The sequence below is a fragment of the Bos mutus genome, chromosome 4 (assembly GCF_027580195.1).
Source record: "Bos mutus isolate GX-2022 chromosome 4, NWIPB_WYAK_1.1, whole genome shotgun sequence".
Lineage (NCBI taxonomy): Eukaryota > Metazoa > Chordata > Mammalia > Artiodactyla > Bovidae > Bos > Bos mutus.
The window spans coordinates 95656534-95678840 of NC_091620.1; the positions used below are offsets into that span (position 1 = coordinate 95656534).

General features: G+C 38.1%; 1 protein-coding gene across 2 annotated transcripts in view; it reads left to right on the forward strand.

The window, feature by feature from the left end:
• DGKB (diacylglycerol kinase beta) overlaps positions 1-22307 on the forward strand; it is an 869780-nt gene that overhangs the window by 395765 nt on the left and 451708 nt on the right. The gene's annotated exons all lie outside the window — the stretch shown is intronic.

A 22307-nucleotide genomic window follows, 5' to 3' on the forward strand; every position in this document is an offset into this window, starting at 1 on the left:
AGAAATCTGTATGCAGGTCAAGAAGCAATACTTAGAACTGGACATGGAACAACAGACTGGTTTCAAGTCAGGAAAGGAGTATATCAAGGCTATGTGTTATTCACCCTGCTTATTTAACTTATATGCAGAGTACATCATGCAAAATGCCAGGCTGGGTGAAGGACAAGCTGGAATCATGATTGCTGGGAGAAATATCAATAACCTCACATATGCAGATGACACCAGCCTTATGGCAGAAAGCAAAGAACTAAAGAGCCTCTTGATAAAAGTGAAAAAGAAGAGTGAAAAACTTGGCTTAAAACTCAACATTCATAAAACTAAGATCATGGCATACGGTCCCATCACTTCATGGCAAATAGATGGGCAAACAATGGAAACATGAGAGACTTTATTTTGGGAGCTCCAAACTTGCTGTAGATGGTGATTGCAGCCATGGAATTAAAATATGCTTACTCCTTGGAAGAAAGGTTATAACCAACCTAGACAGCATATTAAAAAGCAAAGACATTACTTTGCCAACAAAGGTCCATCTAGTCAAAGCTATGGTTTTTCCAGTAGTAATGTATGGATGTGAGAGTTGGTCTGTGAAGAAAGCTGAATGCTGAGGAATTGATGCCTTTGAACTGTGGTGTTGGAGAAGCCTCTTGAGAGTCCCCTGGACTGCAAGGAGATTCCACCAGTCAATCTTAAATGAAGTCAGACCTGAATTGGAAGGACTGATGATGAAGCTGAAACTTCAGTACTTTGGCCACCTGATGTGAAGAACTAGCTCATTGAAAAGACCTTGATGCTGGGAAAGGTTGAAGGCAGGAGGAGAAGGGAACAACAGATGATGAGATGGTTGGATGACATCACCAACGCCATGGACCTGAGTTTGAGGAAGCTCCGGGAGTTGGTGATGTACAGGGAAGCCTGGCGTGCTGCAGTCCATCCATGGAGTGACAAAGAGTCAGACACACTGAGTGACTGAACTGAACATTGATATTAAGTATAAAGAAGAGCAGATCAGATCAGTTGCTCAGTCATGTCCGACTCTTTGCGACCCCATGAATCACAGCATGCCAGGCCTCCCTGCCCATCACCAACTCCCGGAGTTCACTGAGACTCACGTCCATCGAGTCAGTGATGCCATCCAGCCATCTCATCCTCTGTCGTCCCCTTCTCCTCCTGCCCCCAATCCCTCCCAGCATCAGGGTCTTTTCCAGTGAATCAACTCTTCACATCAGGTGGCCAAAGTACTGGAGTTTCAGCTTTAGCATCATTCCTTTCAAAGAAATCCCAGGGCTGATTTCCTTCAGAATGGACTGGTTGTATCTCCTTGCAGTCCAAGGGACTCTCAAGAGTCTTCTCCAACACCACAGTTCAAAAGCATCAATTCTTCGGCGCTCAGCCTTCTTCACAGTCCAACTCTCACATCCATACGTGACCACAGGAAAAACCATAGCCTTGACTAGACGGACCTTTGTTGGCAAAGTAATGTCTCTGCTTTTGAATATGCTATCTAGGTTGGTCATAACTTTCCTTCCAAGGAGTAAGCGTCTTTTAATTTCATGGCTGCAGTCACCATCTGTAGTGATTTTGGAGCCCCGAAAAATAAAGTCTGACACTGTTTCCAATGTTTCCCCATCTATTTCCCATGAAGTGGTGGGACCGGATGCCATGATCTTTAGCTTTAAGCCAACTTTTTCACTCTCCACTTTCACTTTCATCAAGAGGCTTTTGAGTTCCTCTTCACTTTCTGCCATAAGGGTGGTGTCATCTGCATATCTGAGGTTATTGATATTTCTCCTGGCAATCTTGATTCCAGCTTGTGTTTCTTCCAGTCCAGCATTTCTCATGATGTACTCTGCATATAAGTTAAATAAACAGGGTAACAATATACAGCCTTGAACAACCCCTTTTCCTATTTGGAACCAGTCTGTTGTTCCATGTCCAGTTCTAACTGTTGCTTCCTGACCTGCATACAGGTTTCTCAAGAGGCAGATCAGGTGGTCTGGTATTCCCATCTCTTTCAGAATTTTCCACAGTTGATTGTGATCTACACAGTCAAAGGCTTTTGCATAGTCAGTAAAGCAGAAATAGATGTTTTTCTGGAACTCTTTTGCTTTTTCTATGATCCAGCGGATGTTGGCAATTTGGTCTCTGGTTCCTCTGCCTTTTCTAAAACCAGCTTGAACATCAGGAAGTTCACGGTTCACATATTGCTGAAGCCTGGCTTGGAGAATTTTGAGCATTACTTTACTAGTGTGTGAGATGAGTGCAATTGTGCGGTAGTTTGAGCATTCTTTGGCATTGCCTTTCTTTGGGATTGGAATGAAAACTGACCTTTTCCAGTCCTGTGGCCACTGCTGAGTTTTCCAAATTTGCTGGCATATTGAGTGCAGCACTTTCACAGCATAAAGAAAACAATACATAATTATAAAGAATACTTAGCTTTCCAAAATAGATAGGAATTTTAGGATGTATGCCAGCTATTATCTTACTGTTAATTGGAGGATCAGTGTATAATAAAATAAATACACAAACATCTGTATTACCTTTTTTAATACCATCTGTATTACCTGTAGTACATGGGTTCGATCCCTGGGTTGGGAAGATCCCCTGGAGAAGGGAAAGGCTACCCACTCCAGTATTCTGGCCTGGATTATTCCATCAAGTGTATAGTCCATGGGGTCGCAAAGAGTTGAACACTTCTGAGCGACTTTCACTTTCATTGCAGTAGCAATAGAGTGACTGAGTGTTTCAACCATAGTAAATATTAAAATAATGGAAGATTTAAGAAAACCCATTTCTCACTAAGTACATCAGTGATCAGCTTTGCAACTGAGAAAATGCATAAGTATGCATAATTAAAACCTATGAGTTATCTCCCCACCCTCTAGGTTTCTAAGGGCGATTCTGACAAGCCCATGGATTATATCCACGGAAACGCTTCCACTAACATAAATTGTATCTGGCTTGTTGACATTGGTAGATATTCAGTCACAGACTAGTACTCATGTAAGATCATCTTAGTCCAATTCTGTTTTCCCTACATAGAGTATTGATTTTGTAGCAGCTGTTAATCATCCCAGTAAGTTCCAATTTGGACACTCTTCAACACAGAAGTCAGCACTGTGAGCAGAAACAAGCAAGGCAAAAAGAATTTCAAAGGCTTCTGGAAAGGTCCTCCAGTTTTTGCAGAACATATCCAGAAACAAGTTAGTATCACACGCTGTGTAAAAAGTGAAAGCCAACATGAAATTTAAAACCTTATTCATATTTGTACTTCTGAAATTGGAAGTGGGTCTGTGATTCCTTTAGAATTACTCTGTGAGTCTGGAAGAAATCTGAGAAAGACTAGGAGACTTTTAGTGCATCATATATATTACCACCCAGATGTCCTATCAAATAGATATTTGCATGGCTATGATTTAATAGCCTTCAAGCCTAGTCAGTCACTAAGAGCCTCTTACTTCTCCAGGATAGGAAAAATGTGACTACTTAATTCTCATAAGCATAAATATCAAGTTAGTGGAATAGTTAGCAATCAGAATTCTTATAGTCATTAGCCTTGTCTTACATGTTGCCCTATGCCTTTACTGAAAATACAAAGGAAGTATCTTAACCTTATACATTTAGCTGGTCTTCCCAGGTGGCAATGGTGGTAAAAAGCCCACCTGCCAGTGTAGAAGACCTAAGGGGCATGGGTTCAATCCCTGGGTCGCCTAGAGGAGGGCATGGCAACCCTTGCCTGAAGAATCCCATGGACAGAGGAGCCCAGCAGGCTACAGTTCATACAGCTGCAAAGAACATGACTGAAGCAGCTTAGCACACATGCATACATTTAGTCATGATCACAGACTGGTTAACAACATAGAGTTTTTGGTCTGGTTCTGAAATCAGTTAAATTAGACTCAACAGATTTGAGGCTGTTTAAATGTAAACAGATTTAAACCAAATCTGTTTTGTTTTAAAATCTCATTTCCTTGCTTTGTCCACTTCATTTACCTTTTTATTATAAACATTATATAATTTTTAAGCTACAACCCATTTATTACTTAACTTTAAATTTGTTTTGGCTGAATTCTATTGGTCTAAAGATAATTATGTTATTAAGCCAGTAATAATTTGTGTATTTTCTTAAATGAGGAATTTGGATTATACATTTTGGAAGTTAGAAACATTAATCAAGTAACATCTACAATTCTCATTATAAAATGACATTGTTTTGAAATGTGTTTTTCCACATTTTATGACAAGGAGAAATTTATAATAATATTAATGCTATATTGAATAATATGTTTTTTCTGGATAGTCAACTTCATATTTTTATTGGAAGATTCCATTTCATTAGATATTGTTTCTGAAATAGGCTATTTTTAAAAGATTTATAGTATTTGAGTAAATTGCCAAGCACCAAAAATTAGTGATCTCAAATACTTGATAAATTTACTTCACAGCAATTTATCTACAAAATTTCAGTGCAAATTTAGTTCTAACCATTTTCTTAAAATTAGATAGTGTTTCTCTTTTATTGGCTCAGCCACATTAAACTGTTTAGTAAATTGCAGAATAATCAACTTACTCTTTACTGAATGATAAATAATTTATTCATTGTCATATAAAATATTGAGAATTTTTTTCAAAACAGTTCAGTTCAATCCCTCAATTGTGTCCAACTCTTTGTGACCCCATTGACTGCAGCACGCCAGGCTTCCCTGTCCATCACCAACTCCTGGAGCTTGCTCAAACTCATGTCCATTGAGTCAATGATTCCATCCAACCATCCTCTGCCATCCCCTTCTCCTCTCTCCTTCAATCTTTCAGAGCATCAGGGTCTTTTCCAGTGAGTCAGCTATTTGCATCAGGTGGCCAAAGTATTGTAATTTCAGCTTCAGCATCAGTCCTTCCAAAAAATATTCAGGACTAACTTCATTTAGGATTGACTGGTGGGATCTCCTTGCAGTGCAAGGGACTCTCAAGAGTCTTCTCCAACACCACAGTTCAAAAGCATCAATTCTTTGGTGCTAAGCTTTCTTTATAGTCCAACTCTCACATCCATGCATGACTACTGGAAAAACCATAGCTTTGACTGTATGGAATTTTGTTGGCAAAGTAATGTCTCTGCTTTTTAATATGCTATCTATGCTGCTCATAGCTTTTCTTCCAAGGAGGAAGTGTCTTTTAATTTCATGGCTGCAATCACCATCTACAGTGATTTTGGAACCCAAAAATATAGTCTTTCACAGTTTCCATTGTTTCCTCATCTATTTGCCATGAAGTGATGGGAACAGATGCCATGATCTTAGTTTTCTGAATGTTGAGTTTTAAGCCTGCTTTTTCACTTTTCTCTTTCATTTTTATCAAAAAGCTCTTTAGTTCTTCTTTGCTTTCTGCCATAAGGGTGGTATTATCTGCATATGTGAGATTCTTGGTATTTCTCCCGGCAATCTTGATTCCAGTTTGTACTACATCCAACCTGACATTTTGCGTGATGTACTCTGCATTTAAGTTAAATAAGCAGGGTGACAGTATACAGCCTTGTCGTACTCCTTTCCTGACTTGGAACCAGTCTGTTATTCCATATCCAGTTCTGACTGTAGCTTCTTGGCCTGCATACAGATTTCTCAGGAGGCAGGTGAGGTAGTCTGGTATTCCCATCTTTTTAAGAATTTTTCACAGTCTGTTGTGATCCACACAATCAAAGACTTTGGTGTAACAAATAAAGCAGATATAGATGTTTTCTGTAACTCTCTTGCTCTTTCAGTGATCCAACGGATGTTGGCAATTTCATCTCTGGTTCCTCTGCCTTTTCTAAATCCAGCTTGAACATATGGAAGTTCATGGTTCACATTCAGTTGAAGCCTGACTTGGATAATTTTGAGCATTACTTTGCTAGCATGTGAGATGAGTGCCATTGTACAGTAGTTTGAACATTCTTTGACATTGCTGTACTTTGGGATGGAATGAAAACTGACCTTTTTCAGTCCTGTGGCCACCGTTGAGTTTTTCACATTTGCTGGCATATTGAGTGTAGCACTTTAACAGCATCGTATTTTAGCATTTGAAATAGCTCAACCGGAATTCCATCACCTCCACTAGCTTTGTTTGTAGTGTTGCTTCTTAAAGCCAACTTGACTTTGCATTCCAGGATGCCTGGCTCTAGGTGAGTGATCACATCATCGTGGTTATCTGGGTCATAAAGTTTTTTTTTTTTTGTATATTTCTTCTGTGTATTCTTGCCACCTCTTAGTATCTTCTGCTTCTGTTAGGTCCCTACCATTCCTATCCTTTATTGTGCCCATCTTTGAATGAAATGGTCCCTTGGTATCTCTAATTTTCTTCAAGTGACCTCTAGTCTTTATCATTCTGTTGTTTTCCTCTATTTCTTTGCATTGATCATTGAGGAAGGCTTCCTTATCTCTCCTTGCTTTTCTTTGGAACTCTGCATTCAAATGGATTTATCTTTCTTTTCTTCTTTGCCTTCCTATCTCTTCTTTTCTCAGCTATTTATAAGGCCTCCTCAGACAACCGTTTTGTGTTTTTGCATTTCTTTTTCTTGGGGATGGTCTTGATCACTGCCTCCTGTACAATGTCATGAACCACTGTCCATAATTCTTCAGACACTCTGTCTGATATGATATCTTGAATCTATTTGTCACTTCCACTGTAAACTCATAAGGGATTTGATTTAGGTCATACCTGAATGGTCTAGTGATTTTTCCCTACTTTCCTCAATTTAAGTCTTAATTTTGCAGAAAGTTTTTCATGATCCTAGCCACAGTCAACTCCCAGTCTTGTTTTTGCTGATTGAATTGAGCTGTTTAAAAAACAGATCCATCAAATAAAAACTGATGATACTATAATTATATTTTACCCACCAAACCAAAAACTCCAAACTAAAACATTGTATCTGAAGTTGGGACAAATTTGTTCATATATTAATAAATGTTCAAGTATTGCTCTTTCATTAAGCCTCTGGTAGCTGTATTTTCTGACTGCCTTTTTTTTCTCTCCAGGTATTCAATTTTTTTAATGTGCAGGTTTAAATACTTTGAGTTAGTTATCCTGCACTTCTTTTATCACTCAAGAAAATTTATAGTGGTTTTGATTATTGACACAGACCTGTGAAGATGATACATGCAGTGTTTAAAATCCTTAATTAAAATATAAAATAATTAAATATTAAATAATTTCAAATGAAATATAAAATTTTATTGTAAAATTTTAAATAGAATATAAAATTTGGGAAAAGAAGGAAACTGTAAAACACACATTACATTTAAAAAAAGAAATATTTATTCCTAGGTAAAATCTCAGTTCAGAGAATTTTAGTTGCCTCCACTTCCTCTCCCTTTTGCGGAACCAGTACAAGATGGCTTTGTTATCTCTTCTTTCTCTCATATCACTTTCCCAAAACTTCTTTTTGTTATCCTTGACCTTCAGATTCACCAATTCAGTGACACTGGTTTCCCAATATTTTGCTGCACTTAACTGTGAACCACTTTGTATTTCTTGGTGACTCACTGGTAAATAATCCATCTGCTAATGCAGGAGGCACGTGTTTGATCCTTGGGTTAGGAAGGTTCCCTGGAGAAGGAAATGGCAATGCACTTCAGTATTCTTTCCTGGGAAATCTCATGGTCATAGGAGCCTGCTGGGCTACAGTTCAGGGGGCTGCAGAGTTGGATACAACTGAGCTACTAAACAACAAGAAACTGTGAATCACTTTCTATTTATTGAATCTCTTTTCTCACTTCTTTGCACTTCCTTGGCCCCATACCCTCTCAAAACTTAGAATTCTTTTCTGACCACCTTGCTGATTATGTGTCACCTTCATGTACTTTACTAACTTCATCTCTCCTTTAATTGTAAATAATTACCAGCTCTGCTCTTTTTTCTCTATGGCTGGTAGGCTATTTCATTCCTCCTCGTGGTTTTAGTCATTATCTGGAAAATAGGGTAGCAATCTCTGTATCACACATATAGATGTCTTCTGGAGTTTCACAAATCTCCACACCTAATCAAGGAATTGTGATGCTTTTGTATGTGAATATTCTGTAAGTGTGTCCTTTTCAATTTTCTTTTATTCTGTTTTGGTTTATTTATTTTTTATTTATTTATTTTGCCTCTAAAGAGCTCAGACTCTTAGCACCTCTAATTTTCACTGTTCTGGTTTCTCCATGTGGCTCCTCTCTGCCTCCATCTTAATTCTTCAAATCCAGGCTCTGCCTAAGCAGCTATACCTTCAGTGGCTGGATATGTCATACAGATGAACCCTAATCTTATCATGTCTGGCCCTGACATATCTTCAGCTTTATCTCTATTTTGGAAACTGCCTGTCCTTTCTGAAATGCTTTTCCCTAATCTATAGTTTTTCTCGTGCCAGCAGTTCTGTCAGGGTGAAACAGATCCCCTTCATCAATCCCCCAGCCCCCATCACTAATTTTCCCCCAATATATCTACCCTTTTCTTCTTCACAAATTATAAGGTTAGCAGCAGTACATTTGTAAATAATCAACTCATGCTATGTTTCAGTTGAAAATTCTTTCCTGAGCTGTCAGACTAGGTTTGACACTCTTTTTTTTTGTACCTCATGTCTCTCTTCACATACCTTTATTTAACATTAATCACATTTTATAGTCATCTGTTTGTCTTCCCCTAGAAACTGAGCACTTTGAGATTAGCAAGGTAAGTTATTCAGGTGTGCCTATTCTTTGCACACACGTTAGCATATAGCATTTGTTAATAGATATTAAATGCTCATTTACTGTGAATGAATACATATTCCACTCCTTTCCAAACTACAGTCAGATCTCTGTGGTTCTTTTTCTTGCTCACATTTAGTCAAAAACATTCTCATTGTTAGAGAAAAGCAAGCGTTAAAATTTTTCCATCATAACTTAAAATTTTTCTATATATGTAGAAAGTTTAACATGGTATTCTTTTGATTATTTTTACTAATTTTGGAAAATAGGAATATTGTAAATCTGCTTAATGTGTATAAATGAATTCATAGTGTGTTATGTATTTTTCATACATGTATTTCAAAGCATGGGGTCTTCTCAAACAATCTGTAAATACAGGAGAAGCCTTTTCTGACTTGAACGGTTTTAACAGAATTTTATTTTCGTAAAGTCATTTAATTTCTGGACATGGACTTTCCTAATGTTCCATAACTAATTTAATCTTACCTGGTTTTAGCTGTCATGTGCTTTTAATGACTAAACATGCAAAATGTATCACAGACAAGGAATTTTTTTTAATATTAAAAAAAGCCCTACACACTTGGTAAGAGCTATAATGCTGCAAGTGACATTGATAAATGAGACTGTATTCGTGAAGATGTAATTAATCTGCAACAGGGTGAGAATAGCTCCTTAGGTAAATGAAACTAAATCAGCTGTGTAGTCTGTAATTAACTTACAGCCATATTAGTCCAAGTGTAATGTTATTCATCATATATGTAAGGTATTATTTTCTCCATATGAAAGTTGTAATTTGCTAAGTAATGATTAACAGTTCATCTTAATACTTCAGTCATATTATCATAATATAATTGTCATCCATTTTCATTTTATTCCATTTACCCCTCTGTTTGAAAGGCAGGATTAGATGTCAGTTCTTCACATTGCATGTACAGAAATGAATAAATTGAAGATAAAGCCTGATTTATTGTGATTACCTCTCACTGACACGTCATGCAGCAGGTCTATTTTGAATTCTTTGAGAATGTGGAGATGTATACAATAAATATTAAAGCAGAGGTGTGGCATTCAGTCTGCACTGAGTACATGTAAAGAAGAAAAGATTCAAAGAAAGTAAGTAAATACTGACTTTCAAAACCAGGTATTTATTCCATACATTCCATACTGAATACTGAATCTTCACAAGTTCAGGCATTCAGTGATTGTTATGGTTATGAGTTACCAGGAGAGAGCTTACTTTGTTCAAAGTATGGTGCTTTTCTAGACACATTCAAGAACATTTTAGTGAATTAGGAAAACAAATGAGACTCAACACAGATCTAAAACATGATTTGGTTCTAGAGAACTGCTTAGAATTCACATGGTCAAAACCCAACTCATGCTAGTTTAAGCTAAAATGGGAATAATTGACTCACATAACTGATCAAGTAGTGTTTCAGGCTAGAAGCTGGGTTTAGAGGCTCAACACAATCATCAATACCATATTACTTATTTTGTCCCTCAATTCAGTTGATCTTTGATTTGTTTTCTAGCTTAGGTCCAGATAGTATTATCTGGATAATTCTGAACTTATCTCAATTTTCGGGTCTACTTCAGACTCACCTCGTCTAGAGGAAGAACTCATTTCCTGAAATTCTACATCCATAGTAGAAAGATGCAGTCTTGCCTCATAGTTGCAGCCACAAACCCTAGGGAAGCATTTGATTGAAAAACTTTTGGACCTACATTCAAGATGGGCTACATAATTTGTGAGGCCCAGTGCAAAATTAGAAGGAAGAGCCTTCTGTTCAGCAGTTAAGAGTTTCAAGAATAAAATAGTAGAACCTACTGAAGGACCCTCCTGATGATGAAGCCCTTTGTGAGTACACAAGTCCTATGCCCCTGAATCCCAGCTCAGCATGGACTCTTGCCTGAAGCAATCCCCGTGTCTTGAGGAACTATTGTACCAAAGAAGGGTGGTGCTGATGGTGATGAGTTTACTTCTTCTTGAGTCACAAGGAATAAGTTGTCCTTTTTAAAGAGAGATTTTATTATGAAAAACAGAGGAAGGGATATTTGGTAGGTAAAGCCAAAACCATGCTTACCAAAAGTCATTAAAAACTTGGGAAGTTACTAAAGAAGGAAACTTGAGAGATTAATTCAAGTAAAAATTTATTCAAATCCTCAATTTCCACTTGTGTGTGTGCACTAAAATGCTTCAGTCATGTCTGACTCTTTGCGGCCCTTTGGACTGTAGCTCACCAGGCTCCTCTGTCCATGGGATTCTGCAGGGGAATTTATCTGACCTAGGGATCAAACCTGTGTCTCCTACATCTCCTGCATTGCCAGATGGGTTCTTTACCACTAGTGCCACCTGGGAATCCCTGGTTTCCACATGCATGGACATAATTCCTTGTTGGTAAGAATATTACCTACGTACATTAATAAGCATTATTTCCTCTAAAAGTGTTTGCAAACTAGCTGAGAAGATTTGAAGAATCATGAAAAAATTGAGTTGTTATTTCTGACTTATTTTTACAGATGCAATTACTAGATAAAAGCAGAATAACAAGTTAAGTAAAAAAAAAAAATTGTGTATTTGCCAAAACAGACTAGGTTATGCTGAGGAAACAAATCCTCAAAATCTAGGAGCTTAAAAAAATCAGAGGTTTATTTCTTGCTAATGTGTTACATATTCGTCACAGTCCAGAAGGCACAGTATTCTGGGTATGCTAATTCAGGGGACTCGGGCTGATAAGAGTCTTCCCCATCCGGAACATCTCCTTTCATTATGGCAGGGCAAAATGGTATTGGATTTGATGTTGGATTTAAAAGCTTTTGCCCAAGGCTGACAGAAAACAGTTTTACACTTCATTATCAAAGGAAATGTGAAGTCCCAGATAACTGCGAGGGGGCAGGGAAGTTTATTTTTGCCCCATGTACCCATTAGAAGAACAAGCTCAGTGGTAAAGAATCTGCCTGCCAGTGCAGGAGCCTGGGTTTGATCTCTGGGCTGGGAAGATCCCTTGGAGAAAGAATTGACAAACCGCTTCAGTATTCTTGCCTTGGAAATTTCATGAACAGAGGAGCCTGGCAGGCTGCAGTCCATGATGTCACAAAAGTAGGACGTGACTTAGCAACTAAAAAACAACTAAATAACACACAAGCCATTAGAATAATAAGAATATTGAGGAATATGTGCGGTGATTAGCAGAATTAGATCTTTTGGTTAGGAAACAGTGTAACCGCTACACCATACCCAGTACACTTGTGCTCTGATCAAGGATGCCAACCCTACACGCCTAGCCAGTCACATCCAAACTGGTCACAGTCCACAATCTCTGACCTAATCATACTTGTTTCTTCTTCAGGAGCTGAGAAAGTAGTCTATCTCAGTTCTTTGTTTGACCTCTCTTGAGTTAGAAATGTAGAATTAAAAATAGCAATTTCCTGCCCTCTTTCTCACCATGTATACGATGATTCAGAACAAGATGACCCACATACATGCTCCCACAAAGGGAAAGAATGGAAATCACCCAGCTGACCCTAATTTTTAGCATTTCTTAAAGGTTCTTGAGCTTATATAACTGTGAGGGTTCCAACAGTGGCGAAGTGTTCAGTTCAGTTCAGTTGTGCAGTCGTGTCCGACACTTTGCAACCTCATGGACTACAACACTCCAGGCCTCCCTGTCCGTCCCCAGCTCCTGGAATTTACTCAAACTCGTGTCAATCAAGTTGGTGATGCCATTCAATCATCTCATCCTCTGTATTCCCCTTCTCCTCTCGCCTTCAATCTTTCCCAGCATCAGGGTCTTTTCAAATGAGGCAGTTCTTCGCATCAGGTGTTTCAGCTTCAGCATCAGTCCTTGCAATGAATATTCAGGACTGATTTCCTCTAGGATGGGCTGGTTGGAACTCCTTGCTGTCTAAGGGACTCTCAAGAGTCTTCTCCAATACCGTAGTTCAAAAGCATCAATTTTTTAGTGCTCAGCTTTCTCTATAGTCCAATTTTCACATCCATACATGACTACTAGAAAAACCATAGCTTTGACTAGACAGATGTGGTCCACTGGAGAAAGAAATTGCAAACCACTTCAGTATGCTTGCCTTCAGAACCCCATGAACAGTATGAAAAGACAAAAAGATGGGACACTGGAAGATGAACTCCCTAGTTTGGTAGGTGCCCAAGACGCTACTGGGGAAGAGTGGAGAAGTAACTCCAGAAAGAATAAAGAGAAGAAGCCAAAGCAAAAGCAACACCCAGTTGTGGATGTGACCGGTGATGGAAGTAAAGTCCGATGCTGTAAAGAGCAGTATTGCATAGGAACCTGGAATGTTAGGTCCATGAATCAAGGCAAGTTGGAAGTGGTCAAACAGGAGATGGCAAGAGTGAACGTTGACATTTTAGGAATCAGCAAACTAAAATGGACTGGAATTGGTGAATTTAACTCAGATGACGATTGCATCTACTACTATGTGCAAGAATACCTTAGAAGAAATGGAGTAGCCACCACAGTCAACAAAAGAGTCCAAAATGCAGTGCTTGGATGCAATCTTAAAAATGACAGAATGATCTCTGTTTCCAAGGCAAACCATTCAGTATCACAGTAATCTAAGTCTATGCCCTGACCAGTAATGCTGAAGAAGCTAAAGTTGAATGGTTCTATGAAGACCTACAAGATCTTCTAGAACTAACACCAATTGTAGGGGACTGGAATGCAAAAGTTGGAAGTCAAGAAATACCTGGAGTAACAGGCAAATTTGGCCTTGGAGTACAGAATGAAGCAGGGCAAAGACTAATAGAGTTTTGCCAAGAGAATGCACTACCAAAATCAGATTGATTATATTCTTTGCAGCCAAAGATGTAGAAGCTCTATACAGTCAGCAAAAACAAGACCGGGAGCTGACTGTGGCTCAGATCATGAACTCCTTATTGACAAATTCAGACTTAAATTGAAGAAAGTAAGGAAAACCACTAGCCCATTCAGGTATGACCTAAATCAAATCCCTTACGATTATACAGTGGAAATGAGAAATAGAGTCAAGGAATTAGAGCTGATAGGCAGAGTGCCTGAAGAACTATGGACAAAAGTTCATGACATTGTACAGGAGGCAGGAATCAAGACCATCCCCAAGAAAAAGAAATGCAAAAAGGCTAAATGGGAAAGTGTGATGGAACCTAATTAAACTTATTTTCTGCTTTCCAGAGACCCTGCTGTCCATTTTTCACAGTTCCTTTGTTTTAGTCTTTTTCATTGTCCTCTTTGGCTACATCTAGGGTAGGTGTTTGGAAATTAGTCTCTCTTGAGGAATGATATGTGTTCTCAGCAAAGTTTCTACTCAAAGATTGTTAAGGCCTCACAGGTCATTACAGTCTTGTAGATTTAAGCTTTTTTAGTTCTTGCTTTTTAAAATATTTTGATTTTTTTTTAAATTTTATTTTTAAACTTTACATAATTGTATTAGTTTTGCCAAATACCAAAATGAATCCGCCACAGGTATACATGTGTTCCCCATCCTGAACCCTCCTCCCTCCTCCCTCCCCATACCATCCCTCGGGGTCGTCCCAGTGCACTAGCCCCAAGCATCCAGTATCGTGTATCGAACCTGGACTGGCAACTCGTTTCTTACATGATATTTTACACGTTTCAATGTCATTCTCCCAAATCTTCCCACCCTCTCCCTCTCCCACAGAGTCCATAAGACTGTTCTATACATCAGTGTCTCTTTTGCTGTCTCGTACACAGGGTTATTGTTACCATCTTTCTAAATTCCATATATATGCGTTAGTATACTGTATTTATGTTTTTCCTTCTGGCTTACTTCACTCTGTATAATAGGCTCCAGTTTCATCCACCTCATTAGAACTGATTCAAATGTATTCTTTTTAATGGCTGAGTAATACTCCATTGTGTATATGTACCACTGCTTTCTTATCCATTCATCTGCTGATGGACATTTAGGTTGCTTCCATGTCCTGGCTATTATAAACAGTGCTGCGATGAACATTGGGGTACACGTGTCTCTTTCCCTTCTGGTTTCCTCAGTGTGTATGCCCAGCAGTGGGATTGCTGGATCATAAGGCAGTTCTATTTCCAGTTTTTTAAGGAATCTCGACACTGTTCTCCATAGTGGCTGTACTAGTTTGCATTCCCACCAACAGTGTAAGAGGGTTCCCTTTTCTCCACACCCTCTCCAGCATTTATTATTTGTAGACTTTTGGATCGCAGCCATTCTGACTGGTGTGAAATGGTACCTCATAGTGGTTTTGATTTGCATTTCTCTGATAATGAGTGATGTTGAGCATCTTTTCATGTGTTTGTTAGCCATCTGTATGTCTTCTTTGGAGAAATGTCTATTTAGTTCTTTGGTGCATTTTTTGATTGGGTCATTTATTTTTCTGGAATTGAGCTGCAGGAGTTTCTTGTATATTTCTGAGATTAAATCTTTGTCAGTTGCTTCATTTGCTATTATTTTCTCCCATTCTGAAGGCTGTCTTTTCACCTTGCTAATAGTTTCCTTTGATGTGCAGAAGCTTTTAAGGTTAATTAGGTCCCATTTGTTTATTTTTGCTTTTATTTCCAATATTCTGGGAGGTGGGTCATAGAGGATCCTGCTGTGATGTATGTCAGAGAGTGTTCTGCCTATGTTCTCCTCTAGGAGTTTTATAGTTTCTGGTCTTACGTTGAGATCTTTAATCCATTTTGAGTTTATTTTTGTGTATGGTGTTAGAAAGTGGTCCAGTTTCATTCTTTTACACGTGGCTGACCAGGTTTCCCAGCACCACTTGTTAAAGATTTTGATTACTGGAACTTTCCTGGTGTTCCAGTGGCTAAGACTCCCAGCTGGCATAGCAGGGGCCCCAGGATCAATCCCTGGTCAGGTAAGTAGATCCCATATGCCACAACTAAGAGTTTGCATGCTACAACTAAGGATCCCGCACATGACAACAAAGACGGAAGATCCAGTGTGCTGCAACGAAGAGCCAGCACAGCCAAATGCATAAATAAAAGTGTGTTAAGACCTATGGTGAGAATGATGTCATAAAAAGAGTAGGAAATAAATATACAGTATTTTGACCCATAAGTTGACTTGCTAACTGTTTGATTCCAGTCAGCAACATAGTCTAATACATATACCCACAATCCCTTTTAATTGAGGATACTTAATTTATATAAACTTCAACTATGGACATTCAACCTTATTTGATCTTACTTTTTTTCCTTGAGCCATCTTTTGCAACTATAAGAATTTACTGTGTGCCACACACATTAGCCTAGCTTTTTCTGTAGTGAATACTAATCTCTCAGAGGTTCTAACACTGTGGAAAGTGAAAATGAATGCTCATTCATGTCTGCCTGTTTGCAAACCTATGGACTTAGCCACCAGGCTCCTCTGTCCATGGAATTCTCCAGGCAAGAATACTAGAATGGGTTGCATTCTCTTCTCCAGGGGATCTTCTCAACCCAGGGAACAAACCCATGTCTCCCACATTGCAGGCAGATTCTTTACCATCTGGGCCAGCAGGGAAGCCCATAACAATGGGAGAAAGACTGTAACTTGAATCATCCTTATCTTGAGCCAGTTTAGTAAATTGAAAATTTTTAATAATAGGTATAAACCTTGTACTCTTTCTTTATAAAAACTGAGTTTTAATCTGCTTTTTTTGTTTCTCTATAACTGTGTCAGTTTTATCTTGTACCGTATGAGATTGAGAAATTTCCTCTTCCAGCCCTAATGAATTATCTTTATCTTCTTTTATTTTTCATTACAAACCTCCAGTTCTTTCCTGTGCTCATTTCTTTCTTGAAATACCTTGCCAAATGCTAGCAGTGGCAACCAACACACAATACTTACGTTAAAGGTTTCTCCTAGAGCTCTAGATGTTTAGTGAATGATCCCATTCATTTTCACCAAGGTGTAATAACCTTCTTTCCTACTATCTTTGATAATAGTTTCCTTACTACACAGCATCCTAGGCCTAACTGCTATGCCAATGTCGTAAGGGTTTCTTTCTTTTTTTTTTTTTCCCTTTTTCTTCAAATCATGATAATATCCTCTATAAGATGACAATTTCTGTTATAGTGTGGTAACAAAAAACACTCCAAGTCTCAGTGGATTAAAAACAGTTTATTTTTCATTCAAGCTCTGTGTCCAGCATATGTTGCCAGGATTCTCTGATCCATATCATTCTCATTCATGGACCATAATTGGATGTTGTCTCTACAACTTGGAAAGTTGATGGTTGTCTTGGCAGCGGAAAAGAGATACAGTGAAGTACACACAGGCTCTTCAAAGCATCTGACTGACAGTGATATGTATCACTTTGGTTCACTTAATTTTTTTTTTCCTTTAACAAGTCACATGCCCACTTCCTAATTCCTGTCAGTGCCTGGGAAAAGGAAACTGAAATATGGATAAACAACCCTAATGATTATCCTAGCTTGAATGCATAAAGAGGAGTAGAAAAAGTAATGCAATTTTAGGAAAACCTGTAAAAGGGATAAAACATTTAGCAATAGAGGGAGGTTAGAGGGATGGTGATAGAATGGGTAGAAAAGCAGGTATAAAGGAAATGGTAAACGTTCAAAACCTGAGTTTATTTTAAAAAAAAAGCATATCTTGGCATCAACATGAAGAGGCATCTGACAGTAGGAATACAAGTGGGAGTGAATGAAAGGGAAAATTGACATTTGGGAGCAAGCCTAGAAAGCAAAGAAAGAACTGACTTATATAGAGAAAAAAAAAAAAAGTGTGACAGGCCTGAAAAGCAAAAATGGATTTCTATAAAAAGAGAAAACAACACTACTAAGAAATTTATTAACACTCTTGTCCTAGAAGAATTTTCCTGTCAAAAACAGCATGTGAAGTCTTATCATTACTATTATTCATACCCCAACATATTTGACTATCCATGTAATCCTAATAATAAAGGTGCCAGATAATCTGAATATTCTTTGAAATCCAACCATGAATTGTGTTCCACTAAAGACAAAAATTTGACTTGTGTATCAGCAGTGTTAGGGACCCATGAGAATCAAATATAACTGGACATTTTTATACCAAAAAAATGAGGGACTCTCCAAACATGTGTTGGTGAATTTTAAATTCTTTTAATGAAGATTTTCTATTATTTGAATGATTCTGTATGTTAGGTGTATTTCCTTTGTTTTATAAGCCTATATTCCTTGACCAGTGTCTTCAAAGCACATGAAAATCACTGCTCTTCTACTAACATTTATAAATACAAAATTATGTAAGATTTTCTAACCTTATTGAGATGTAAATGACATATAAATGACATATAACATTGTCAAAGGTTAAGATGTATAGCATGTTGATTTGATACACTTATAAATTATAAAATGTTACTTATCATTGTGTCAGCTAACACTTGCAGCATGTCACATAATTATTATTTCTTTTCAGTGGTGAGAACATTTGAAATCTATTCTCTTAGTAAGTTTGAAGTATATAAAAGTATTGACTATAATCACCATATTCTTCTTTAGATCCCCAGGACTTAATTCATCTTATAGCTGGAAATTGTACCCTTCAACAAGTGTCTCTCCACTCCCACTACCCCTCAAATCAAATATCAAATATTGTCACTCATTTGTGTCCGACTCTTTCCAACCCAGGGACTGTAGCCTACCAGGCTCATCTGTCCATGGGATTTTCCAGGCAGTAGGACTGGAGTGGATTGTCATTTCCTTCTCCAAGGGATCTTCCCAACCCAGGGATCGAACCCGGGTCTCCTGCATCGTAGACGGATTCTTTACTGTCTGAAACACCCACTACCCCTCAGCCCCTGGTAATTACCATTCTCATTTGTTCCTATGAGTTCAGCTTTTTTAGATTCTACATTTAAGTGACATCATACAGTATTTATCTTTCTCCAATTTATTTCACTTGGTTTAATGCCGTCCATGTCCAACTATGTTACAAGCAGCAGAATGGCCTTCTTTCTCATAGCTGAATAATATTCCATTATACTTATATAGGTGTCCTTGGTGTCTCAGTTGGTAAAGAATATGCCTGCAATGCAGGAGACTGCCTGCAAGAGACCCAGGTTCTACCCTGAGTCAGGAAGATCCCCTGGAGAAGGAAATGGCAACCCACCCCAGTAATCTTGCTTGGGAAATCCCTTGGACAAAAGGAGCCTGGTGGGCTATATAGTCCATAGGCTTGCAGGAGTCATACATATCTATGTATATATATCATTTTTTCTTTAGATAGATATTTTGATTGTCAAGTTTCCATAACTTGACTGTTGTGAGTAATGCTGCAGTAAATATGGCAATGCAGATATCTCGTGGAGATCTTGTTTTTACTTCCCTGGCATATATACTCAGAAATGGAATTTCTGTATCATATGATCAAGAATCTGCCTGCATTGCCGGAGACCCAGGTTCAATTTCTGGATTGGGACAATTCCCTGGAGAAAAAATGACTACCCACTCTAGTATTTTTGCCTGGAGAATCCCATGGACAGAGGAGCCTAGGAGGCTAGAGTACATGGGGTCGCAAGAGTCGGACATGACTTAGCAACTAAACTACCACCACCACTTTTAATTTCTTGAATAACCTCTATATTGTTTTCCATAATGAGTGCACTGATTTATACTACCACCAGCTAAATATTCATAAATGCAACATTATAAAAAATTATATTGTGTAATTTTTATTTGATGAATTTAGTCATTTAATATTCATAATGACTGCACCTAAAGAGGGGATTATTTTCTTTCATTATTATAATTTGAACCAACACAAAGACTGTCTTGTGATTTTCTGCTGAAATGTCCTAAATATATGTGATTTTTACATATCTGATGGTTATCTTATAACTGTAACTTGAATATTTTAAAATTATTTCAAGGTGACTTGAAATTTCAGAATTAATGGCTAGATCATAAAGAAGTAAACCTTCTATCCTTAAAACAAAGTAATATGTTTAATAATGTATTAAAAAAGAATTTTAGTTAATATTCTTTTTTATCAAAGTGTAACTTTTATAAAATGCATATGGTGTTCTACATCTACAATGTTCTATCTTTTTTGAAATCCCTGAGGTATATGAAGATGTCCAGAAATAATTTGTGGAACTCTCTCCCTAGCATTTGTAACCAATCCATAGCTTTTGAGGTAGCAGCGTCTTGATTTTAAATTTATTACCATAATAATGTCTTATTGTTTATTGAGCTTCTTCTATATGTGAAAGTTACTTGGTACTAGATGCTTTACTGGAGAAGGCAATGGCACCCCACTCCAGTACTCTTGCCTGGAAAATCCCATGGATGGAGGAGCCTTGTGGGCTGCAGTCCATGGGGTCGCTAAGAGTCGGACACGACTGAGCGACTTCACTTTCACTTTTCTCTTTCATGCATTGGAGAAGGAAATGGCAACCCACTCCAGTATTCTTGCCTGGAGAATCCCAGGGATGGTGGAGCCTGGTGGGCGGCTGTCTATGGGGTCGCACAGAGTTGGACACGACTGAAGCGACTTAGCATAGCATAGATGCTTTACAAATTTTAATTCATTTGATTATCTTCACATCACTGTGAGCTAGTGACTACAACTCCTCTCTCATTCTTGTTGATGAGAAAACTGAGATTCAGGGAGGTCATTTTTACCATATTGATGCAGCTGGTAAAAGAGAGGATGATGTAAAAATTCTTACTTTTTCCCCCTTTTTTTCAGGTAGGTTTTGTAACTGTTATTATTATCTCCTTCTTCATAAACACATCCTTTTAAAATAGCCTTGATAATATGGAAATTTGTTCATCACTTTATATATAGAAATTAATTTCTCATCTTTTTAAGAAAGAATAAAATATGATGTGGACCTGTAATATATTATGGTCCATAGTATAAAATTATGCAAGTAACTCTTTATTGCAGAATCCTTAAATGGTTCCAATGGAACCACTCTATTTTCAAAGCCATCACAGCAAAGTCAGATAATCCTCTATTTGGGAACAGTTTAGTTGTAGAGATAGGGCATTTTATTTGTGCATCAATATCTCCTGAAGTACTGGGGCCTCAATAGTAATCTGACTGGCAATCTACTGGGAGAGACGGGAGGAGGCATGACTGAAGTTTCAGGAAGACATGCCCAAACAGGATCCTTCCCAGCAGAAAATCTGCAAATTATGTTCATGGGCCACTGACAGGCAGAAGTGTTATATTCTTGCCTGAATGTCTGAATCTTTTGGCTCCACAAGAGAGAGGCAGCTACAGGTTGGCTCAGGCGACCAGGCAAATGAATGAAATGCAAAATTGGTAAAACTATACAGAAAATCTTTTTCTCCAGGATTATTTAAGGGAGTGTAAGAGTTATCTAGGAAAATGAACTATGCACAAGTTTCCTGGACAAGAAGAATGATGTGAGCAGTTATGAAGTAGGGAATTTAGGTAGCACCAACCATGTTCAGGGGACAGGGAGAGTGACGACTGTGACTTAACAGGTATTTGCTGGTAGATGACCCTATGAGAGTTCAAAAACGGCAGTCTGGTTCACCATGAAAAAAATTGATAAGGGGTTTGGAGGTTAAGATACAGTCTGTAAAGAACCATTGAAGAATTTGAGAAAACAGTCGATCATTTGAAAGGAATGATATTTTAGGAAGAATAATCTGACTGCAGCCAATAAATGTATTTAAAAGTGCTGGCAGGCAGACCAGTAATGAGCTCAGAGGCTAGCAGTTTCCATGGTATTAGATGATGATGTAATGAAACAGAATGGCGATATCAGAAGTCAAGCTGTGCTAAAGACCCAAGGAACAATTGAGAAATTTTGGTAATGGATTTGAATTGAGGTCCACATGGCTATTAAAAATGTATGACTTCAGAACTGTCTGATTGAGTTGAAAATTCAGGTCTGTAACACAAAAGAGGATGTGGTAGTAAATTTGAGCATAGATTATTATGGGATATCATTGGGAAATGATATAGAATGTAAAAAAAAAAAGTGGTCTCTGAATGAGAGAATAAGTCATTTACATACCTTGGGGACTTTTAAAATGTTGAGTTTGCTTCTGTATAGTTCTCTAAGTAACCCACTCCAGTGTTCTTGCCTGAGAATCCCAGGGACCGCGGAGCCTGATGGGCTGCCGTCTCTGGGGTCACACAGAGTCGGACACGACTGACGAGACTTCACGTTCACTTTTCACTCTCACGCATTGGAGAAGGAAATGGCAACCCACTCCAGTGTTCTTGCCTGGAGAATCCCAGGGACCGCGGAGCCTGATGGGCTGCCGTCTCTGGGGTTGCACAGAGTTGGACATGACTGAAGCGACAGCAGCAGCAGCAGTTCTCTAAATATCAGAAACAAAAATGTCTATTGTTTCTTAATATAGGAACTCTAAAGCACAAATAATTACTTTAAAATATGTTATTCTATATGTGTATTTGTGGGGAAATCTCAGTTATATTTTATCTTTTATTATTTATACTTGGGCTCAGTTCATTCTTGCTTCATTTTTCATGTATAGCAAGTACCCAGATATATTTCCTACAGTCCCATTTGGGCTATAAAGCACTGCCAAATCTTTAATTCAGTTGGGAAGCACTTCACTATGCCTTATAAGTGAAATGGTACTATAACTGACCCACATTTCTGAATGATTTTTATTT